Genomic DNA, 8,089 nt, shown 5'->3' with positions numbered 1-8,089 from the left:
TTATTGCTTTCTTAGATGTATGTGTAGTAAAAGTCAATATACACATTTATATAATTTCTTTCTTCAAAATCTTATACTTAATTTGATATTTCTAAAAATTGCACATGTAAGTCATGTGTATAACATGCTAAAGTACTTTAACTGTGATCTTAAAACTGAATAAAAATATTTAATAAAAATTTGAAATATTTTAAAGATATTATTTAAATATATATATTTTTTGGTTCAAACTAGTGACCATCGTGTATATGCCTTCAGTATACCATTTCCACTAAAAACTAGTAAGGAAAATACTTTAATACAAGTAAGACCTCTCAGCTATTTTAGAATGTCATATGATGGTCTCCTTGAAACTAACTCTACCTGAGATTCACCGCTGTCTGAGCAGCTTTGGTTGCCTTCCCTAACATGTAGAGCAGAGGTCATCCCTACAGAAGGAAGAAGAACGCTTCAGTCCGTGTGCAGAAGAGTCGCCTTGGAAAGTGTGACCTAAGCACACGGTCTTTCCCAGAACCAGTAAAAGGATTGGAATAGTATCATTAAGACAGTAGTATAAACACAGACCTCAACTTTGCTGAATAGGATGTTCCCGAGACCTAAAACCTTGGATATCCTGGATTTGTGTTTTTTCCAAACCCTTTGGAATGGCACATGAGGGCACATGCTCACACACGGTATAAATATTGGGTTGGCCAAATGGTTCATTTCTATTTTTCTATAACATCTTATGGAAAAACCCAAACAGACTTTCTGGCCAACCCAAATCCATATATAGTATGATTATGTCACAGCTGTTTGCATTCAGACAGATTTGGCTCCAAAGTGTTGGTCCACCCAATTACCACTAGGCTTCTTAACCTCCCTGAATCACACTTCACTTACCTAAATGAAGGTAATAATACCTTCTTAACACCACTACTGGGCTAAAATGGCAATATATATGAATATGTTGATGTGGGGCATTGTAACAGAAATGCCCAATAAGTGGTAATTGTTACCTTTATTTATTCCAACTTGAAGGTTGATATGTTAGTGCATTCAAAGGAGGTGCTAAGTATAACTTCATCTTCAAAATGAACTTCTTAGGCCCTGATACCTTGGGGTAAGGTGTTTCAGGAGATTTGATGGTATGAAAAACCCATGATAGGTTAATTTCACATAGCTAATTCATACTTGTGTATGTAGTACTGTAAAGATTTTTCTATAAGACCAGTCTGCCTGATTAATTGTCTTTTCTAACACTCAGCACACTTCCTTTGCACTATTGAGAATAAAGTATATTAGGGGGAATATATACCATGCCAAAGAACATAAGTTGAGTTAGAAAAAAGGATGACAATATGCACATGTGTGTGGTTTTAGGATCCTACATATATAATTACATCTGTCCTTTTGGGTAGAACATGAAATTTGTTGAACAATAACATGGTTCTTACCAGTAAGTGAGCTGAAACTAATTCTGCATTTCATGCAAACTTGAATGAAAGTGAAATTGTTAATCACAATGTATCAGAAACCTCACCTTTTTGAAATACGGAAATTTTCAAATAGATGCAAAGGCAGAGAAGTTAGCGTATTGAATTCCATGTACCCATCACCCTGTATCAAGTGCCTGTATGTCCTTAGATTCCATTTCATTTGTATTTCACCCATTTTCCACCATTTCATTCCCCAACTGAGATACACATATCCCAGAAGAGTGATTTCATGTATAAATATTTCAGATATAGTGTTTAAAAGCAAATATTTTGATATACACAAATATTCATTATATATATCACCTCACAATTCAAAAAGTATGTTTCTTGTCCAAAGCAAAAGAAATTCATGACCCACACAGTGCTGGGGTGAAGGTCATTTGAAATTTTAAAAATGCTGGGTACCTCTGTACTTGACCTTTTTAAATTTACACTCTCTAAGCAGAATTTAGTAATCAAAGATGGCTTTTCATAACATGTTATTTATTTAGGTCGTGCTTTCTGTGATTTTTTTTCTAGTTAATGTCTAAAAAGGCCCAAATGCTAAAACTTAACCATATAAAACTTTTATTAACTTGCTGTGTCCTTTACATTTTCCTTCATCCCTGTCTCCACTGCATTTTCTCTCCCAGACTTTTAAGAGTGAGATCTGTTCCTGTAGGGGAGACGTAGAGACAAAATTTTCCATGAACTTTAGAAGGCCGGTTCCCGAAGACTTAAAAATCTGCAATCCTGGGTCAACAGGCCAGAAATTAAAGCATAAAGTGAAATCCTTTGCTGGAAGAGATAAAATGATAATTCCTGCTTTAAGGCTCAGCTACTTGGAGATCCCTTACCCTAGAGAATTTCACAAAAGGTCATTTTGTCTCTGGATTGTGTATTGCAGAGTCAGACGGAAAAATTGGGATTGAAAGTTTCTTGAGAACGATGGAGAATGAAAGGGAGAAAAGGAAAGTTCTTACAAACAGGTCTTTAAAAGTTCAGTGTCTAAAAGTGGTTTTAAAGCCAAAATCAAAATGATTTTAATGCCAGCATGGAAATACTTCCAAGAAATATACTCAAGTATGTCTTGATTTTTTTCTACTATTGGATATCATATATGTCGTGCTTATGAAAGACATATTAAACATAAAAATTCATATCTTCCAGAAATATGAAGGCCCTGAAAATACATTAAAAGCAATATCCTTGGTAGATGCAAAAATAGCTCATAATTTGCTATCTAATATGAAGCATTTATTTGAAATATATTGAATAGAAAATCAATGCTGATATAATTTAACTTTTCTTTCCCTCCAAGATACAATCTTTGAGATGAATACTAGAGAAATTTAGATGACCTTTTATAAAATAACTTAAAATTTTTATTTCTCTCATGCTGTATCTTGGCTTAGGTATTTATAGCAGTGTATTAAAAATAAAAGTGATATTTTTGACAAGTCCTCAAAAACTGAACCCTTCTTGTAAGTAGAATATGAAGTATTTAACACATAGAAGCCCAGCCTCACCTGCATTAAACCTGTATTGTGTGTCAGTCAAAATCAAAACTGTGCTGTTAGAATAAATACAATAGAATTACAAACAATATACTGTATACATACAAAAATTACATACACTGTGCAGTTTTTATTTATAAAAATAAATACAATAAAAGCAGTGCTTCATCCACTTCTGTTTCAAAGCCCGTAAAAATTAGTTCACCTCACTTGTTTTAGCTCCAAAAGAGTTCTGCACCCATATGGTATGTCCGTTAAATGCTGTCATGCTCTCCAACAATCCCGTCATTCCTCAGCTCTGTGATGGACGCCTGCTGTTGGACCTGCTGACCACCAGCAAGGCAGTCCTCTGAGGGTGGGGTCTACTGGGGTTAGGATTGGTTCCCTGAAATGCAATACAGATGACGCTGGGCATGGGCAGCAAACAGCAAGAAGTTACCTACAAATTCATGTGGAACTTGATCATCTGCGTTTTGAAGACTAAGAAAGCAAATGGGTGTCTTCATGCTGTTCTTTTTTGTTTTTTTTCAATGGCATGTGGGATCTTAGTTCCCCACCAGGGCTTGAAACTGTGTCCCCTGCAGTGGGATCACAGTCTTAACCACTGGAGAGAGTGTTAGTCACTCAGTTGTGTCTGACTCTGCAAACTCACGCCCATTGCCTGCCAGGCTCCTCTGTCCTTGGGATTCTCCAGGCAAGAGTACTGGAGTGAGTAGCCATGCCCTTCTCCAGGGGATCTTCCCAACCCAGGCATTTTGCAAACGTGGGTCTCCTACGTTGCAGACAGATTCTTCACCATCTGAGCCACCTGGGAACTTGATAATCTGCATTTTGAAGACTTAAGAAAATGGGTGTGTGATTTTTTTTTTTTCTTCTTTAATGACATGTGGGATCTTAGTTCCTCACCAAGGTTTGAAACTCTGCCCCTGCAATGGAAGCACAGATTCAACCACCGGGCCATCAGGGAATCCCTGTTCTACTTGGAAAGAATAAAATTCTGTTAATTTATCAGATCTCCGAGGATGATCCACGTTACAGCATGTAACGTGTGTCCCGGGGAATGGAACCGCCCTGCTACACTGATTCCAGGACTGATGTACAGTTAGATAGTACGTCTACAGCCTTGGCACGATGGCCTAGGGATATCAGAAGTGGTAGGGTCGAGAAGCACAGTGTTAGCAGTCGGCCTTAGGGTTGGAGCAGTGATCCTGGAGCCAGATCGTAGGAGTCCCGCACTGGGCTGTGTATCTTTTTCCCACCTGAGTCCCAGCTCTTGCATCTTGCTAAAACAGCATATCTTCCCACTTCCACACTGTCCACTCACAAAAGCTGTTTTCTCTTTCCCCCTTCTTCACTTTCTTCTCCACTGAGAATATCTGTAAGGCTTTTATGGCTGGGTGAATGACTTTAAAATGCCTTTCTCCATGGGTCTATTGGGAAAGATTCTCATTTTTCATGTGTTCTGCGACCATTTCAATTTGGATCTCAATTGGGCAAGTGAATCTTCTGCTAATCCTCAGCCTTTAAAGAGAACTTGACTACAGGAAGAGCCTATTCTTATCTGGGACTCTTCAGGATTACTTCCTATGCACTGAAAGCTGTGCCTTCCCTTTTCAAACTAAACATTCACCTCAGCACACCCAAATCAATATTCCCATTTTAAAAAGAATCCTTTAACTCCAAATCATCTGCTTTAGGAATTAAATTGTCTCTTAGGTACGGAAACTGGTGTCTGAATTTGGAAGTTTTAGAACTTTTAAAGAGTTTAATTAAAGTTCATCAGCTGTCTGTCTGTGACCCCCAAATACTCAAGTCAGTGGGGTCCGTGTTGCTGAAAGTCCTCACTGGTCTTCCTCTCCCCACATCCCTAAGTATCCCGTGTGTGTCTTGGTCGCTCAGTCGTGTCCGACTCTGCACCCCTCTGGACTGTAGCCCGCCAGGCTCCTCTGTTCGTGGAATTCTCCAGGCAAGATCGCTGGAGCGGGTAGCCATTCCCTTCTCCAGGGGATCTTCCCGACCCAGGGATCGAACCTGGGTCTCCTGCACCCCACGCAGGTTCTCTACTATCTGAGCTACCAGGGAAGCCCTACATCCCAAAGATCTGACTTCAAAGGAATGGGCCACGTATAAAACAGCATTTCCTAAGCCCCACTTGTGTGCTGAGGCCTGTGATTGAAGCAACGGCGAAGACGAGGGTCTTCACACACCCGCCCCAGCCACCAGGCGGGCGCTGAAGTTTGGAAGGGGGTGCGGAGGGGGTGCCTCCGAAGCGTGCCAGAGTCCTCCCGAGGAACACCGCTCAGGCTGGAAGCAGACCGAGATCTTTTTCTGCTGTGTTTGGGCATGTGATCCATGTGAATTACTATTTTAGGGTTCCTCTTTCACTCCTACCCACACATCCAATATTCCATATGCCTTCTTTTAAAAAGCAAATGGCTGTCTGGTCCGGGTGGGCACTTTTCCCTTCCGAGTCGGCTTTGTGTGCCATTCTGGCCCGCCGCGACCACCACCACCTGCTCCTCGGCCAGCTTATCTATTTTAGACAGAATCTGTCCCAGCTTTGGAGCCGACTGCAGAGAGCGACGTCAGTAATTGGTGGTGGCAAGATGCGCGGAGTCATGAATTCGCTGATGAACAGCTTTCCCGGGGAAGCGCAGGCCCTCGCAGTGACGGCCGGGCTGAGCCAGCCACGTGGCAAGACCGCGCAGAGGCCGGTCCCGGGAAGACGCCGCCTCCCCGGGCGGTGCGGGCCCGGGTCCCGGGAAGACGCCGCCTCCCGGGCCGGATGGACCTGCCAAGGCCCACCCTTCCTGCTGAGGATCGGTGCTCCCGCCGCCGTCCTCCACGTCTCGGGGAAGGGCCCAGGCTTCTGAGAAGCTGCTACCGAGGAGCAACGCAACGTAACTTCTCGGTCCCTTTCCTTTGCTTCCCAGCCAACTCTACAGGAAGGTTAAAACTTTTAAACTGGAATGTTCGCCTCATATTAACTTAAACCATCACAGGCACACCTCGGAGATGCTGTGGATTCAGTTCCAGACCTCTGCAATGAAGTGAGTCCACATGAGTTTCCCAGGTTCCCAGTGCGTATAAAAGTTACCTTTTCACTATCCTGTAGTTTATTAAATGTGCAATGGCATTGTGTCTAGAAAAATGTGCATATCTCAATTTTAAAATACTTCGTTGCTGAAAAATGCTAATTATCAACTGAGCTGTCAGGGAATTGTAGTAACATCAAAGGTCACTGATCGCAGATCACTGTAACAAATGTAACAATAACGAAAATGTTTCAGCTATTTCAAGAGCTTTCAAAACTTGACACAGGGACACAAAGTGAGCAAATGCTATTGGAAAAAAATAACTTGTTTGACCCAGGGTTGCCATAAAGCTTCAATTTGTTTAAAAAAAAAATTGCATTATATGTGACGTGCAATGAAGTGAGGTATGCCTGTACCTTCAAACCTTACAATATACACCTAGTTCTCAGATTGGAAATCAGGCAAAAGTGTGATCCATCTTCGTGTAAATTTTTACTTCTGTTTTTAAAAATAAAGCTACTATATTATGGCACTTATATCACAGTTACTAGCCCATATATTTGAATAGAATTATATATGTGCTTCAAGTTTATTTCGCAGCCTGATCCACCTTCTTCCCCCCAGATCTGAAGGAAGACTTTTTCCCCCAGCTGCCCCATGAGCTGTCAGCTGAACTGAGCGATCTCTGCGACAAGGTTGTGTAAACCTAATTGCCTTCGTTTCTGCGGAGCCCTCTCTTCTCTGTTATCCACACCGAGTACATGTGACTCGGTTTATAAATCATCTCCAGTGCCTGCTCTCCATCCCTGCCCTGCTCATGTGCGAGCTGCGGGCCTGTTTCTCAGATAACGTCGGAGTTCTGAAAGTCGGGCTCCATCCCAGACCCACAGGCTCGCCGTCACCCTGCTGCAGGGCCTCCGGGGAACCAGAGGAAGGAAGGACCAGACAGCCCGAGTTCATTTGTGCTTTCCTCTCGCCTATGATGATCAGCCAGAAAATATTCTCCTGAGAGATGGCTGAGACCGAGTCTATTTCAAATGACTTCAAAAGGACAATGCTGTCATCGCATACTTGAGGAAATTGCCGGCTATACAGAGGAAGAGAAGCCACTTTCTGAAATGCGATAGCAAAGCATAACTGTAAAATGAAAAGCAATTTAAATGTATTACTGGACAAAAACCATTAGCCCAATGAACATAAATAACCTTAGTGAGGAAGGGCACTGTTTCCGGACAACTGCTCCCTTAGTTTGGAGGAAATTTCTCTCTTACTGGAAGGCCTCTGAGTGTCATTAAAGGGGTTGCAACTGAAACGTGTTATCAAGGAGTCAGATTTTTTTCCGCTTGTGTAAACAACCCCATTGGTATTACTGTGACATTTTTGCAGGCAGGGAAGCCAATAACTACTGGTATAACCAGAACCAGGCAATTTTGCTTTCTGAAAGAAGGGTTGTCAACTCTTGATTATTTGTCTCAGATTATCCTCGCAGAAGCTGCCAAATTCCTATTGACATCACCCACACCATTAACCACTTCATTAAATTCTTTGTGCTGCTAATGCTGTCTTTATTTAATCTGATTCAGCAGGAGCAGGAAGAAAGGGAATTTTAAATCTCTAGACTCAGGGAAGATGCAAGCCTGGAGGCCCTGCTGCTGCCTGAGGCTGGACCTGGGCACGCTGGTGGGCAGGTGTTGGTACAGGGTCCCTGTGTGTGGGTGTTGTTCGTTGCGATTCTCTATAGCAGAGTCAGCATCATGGTTCCTTACTGCACTAGGGATACGCTGAGTTTATGCCGCTTCCTAACGCGCCATGGAACTTCCCAGCTGGTGCAGGGGTAAAGAATCCGCCCGCCATCGCAGGAGACCCGGGAGACCCAGGTTCCATCCCAGGGTCAGAAAGATGCCCTGGAGTAGAAAATGGCAACCCACTACAGTGTTCTTGCAAGGGAAATGCCATGGACAGAGGAACCTGGCGGGCTACAGTCAGCAGAGAGCTGGACACGACAGCACATACACACGGGACGTGCCGTGAATCTCAGAGTGCGGCTCCATCTCCGGAAGCACCGAGGCTAGGGTAGGAT

General features: G+C 42.6%; 1 long non-coding RNA gene across 1 annotated transcript; it reads left to right on the top strand.

Annotated features, from left to right (window-relative positions):
* Positions 1-5,276: 5,276 nt before the first annotated feature.
* On the top strand, positions 5,277-7,321 carry LOC139031041 (uncharacterized). Its single transcript, XR_011483458.1, has 2 exons — positions 5,277-6,024; positions 6,634-7,321. It is a non-coding gene; the product is annotated as an uncharacterized lncRNA (long non-coding RNA).
* Positions 7,322-8,089: the final 768 nt, after the last annotated feature.

This window comes from Odocoileus virginianus, chromosome 25 (assembly GCF_023699985.2).
Source record: "Odocoileus virginianus isolate 20LAN1187 ecotype Illinois chromosome 25, Ovbor_1.2, whole genome shotgun sequence".
NCBI lineage: Eukaryota > Metazoa > Chordata > Mammalia > Artiodactyla > Cervidae > Odocoileus > Odocoileus virginianus.
The sequence above is the reverse complement of the archived record's forward strand: the minus strand, read 5'-3'. Positions and strand labels throughout refer to the sequence as shown.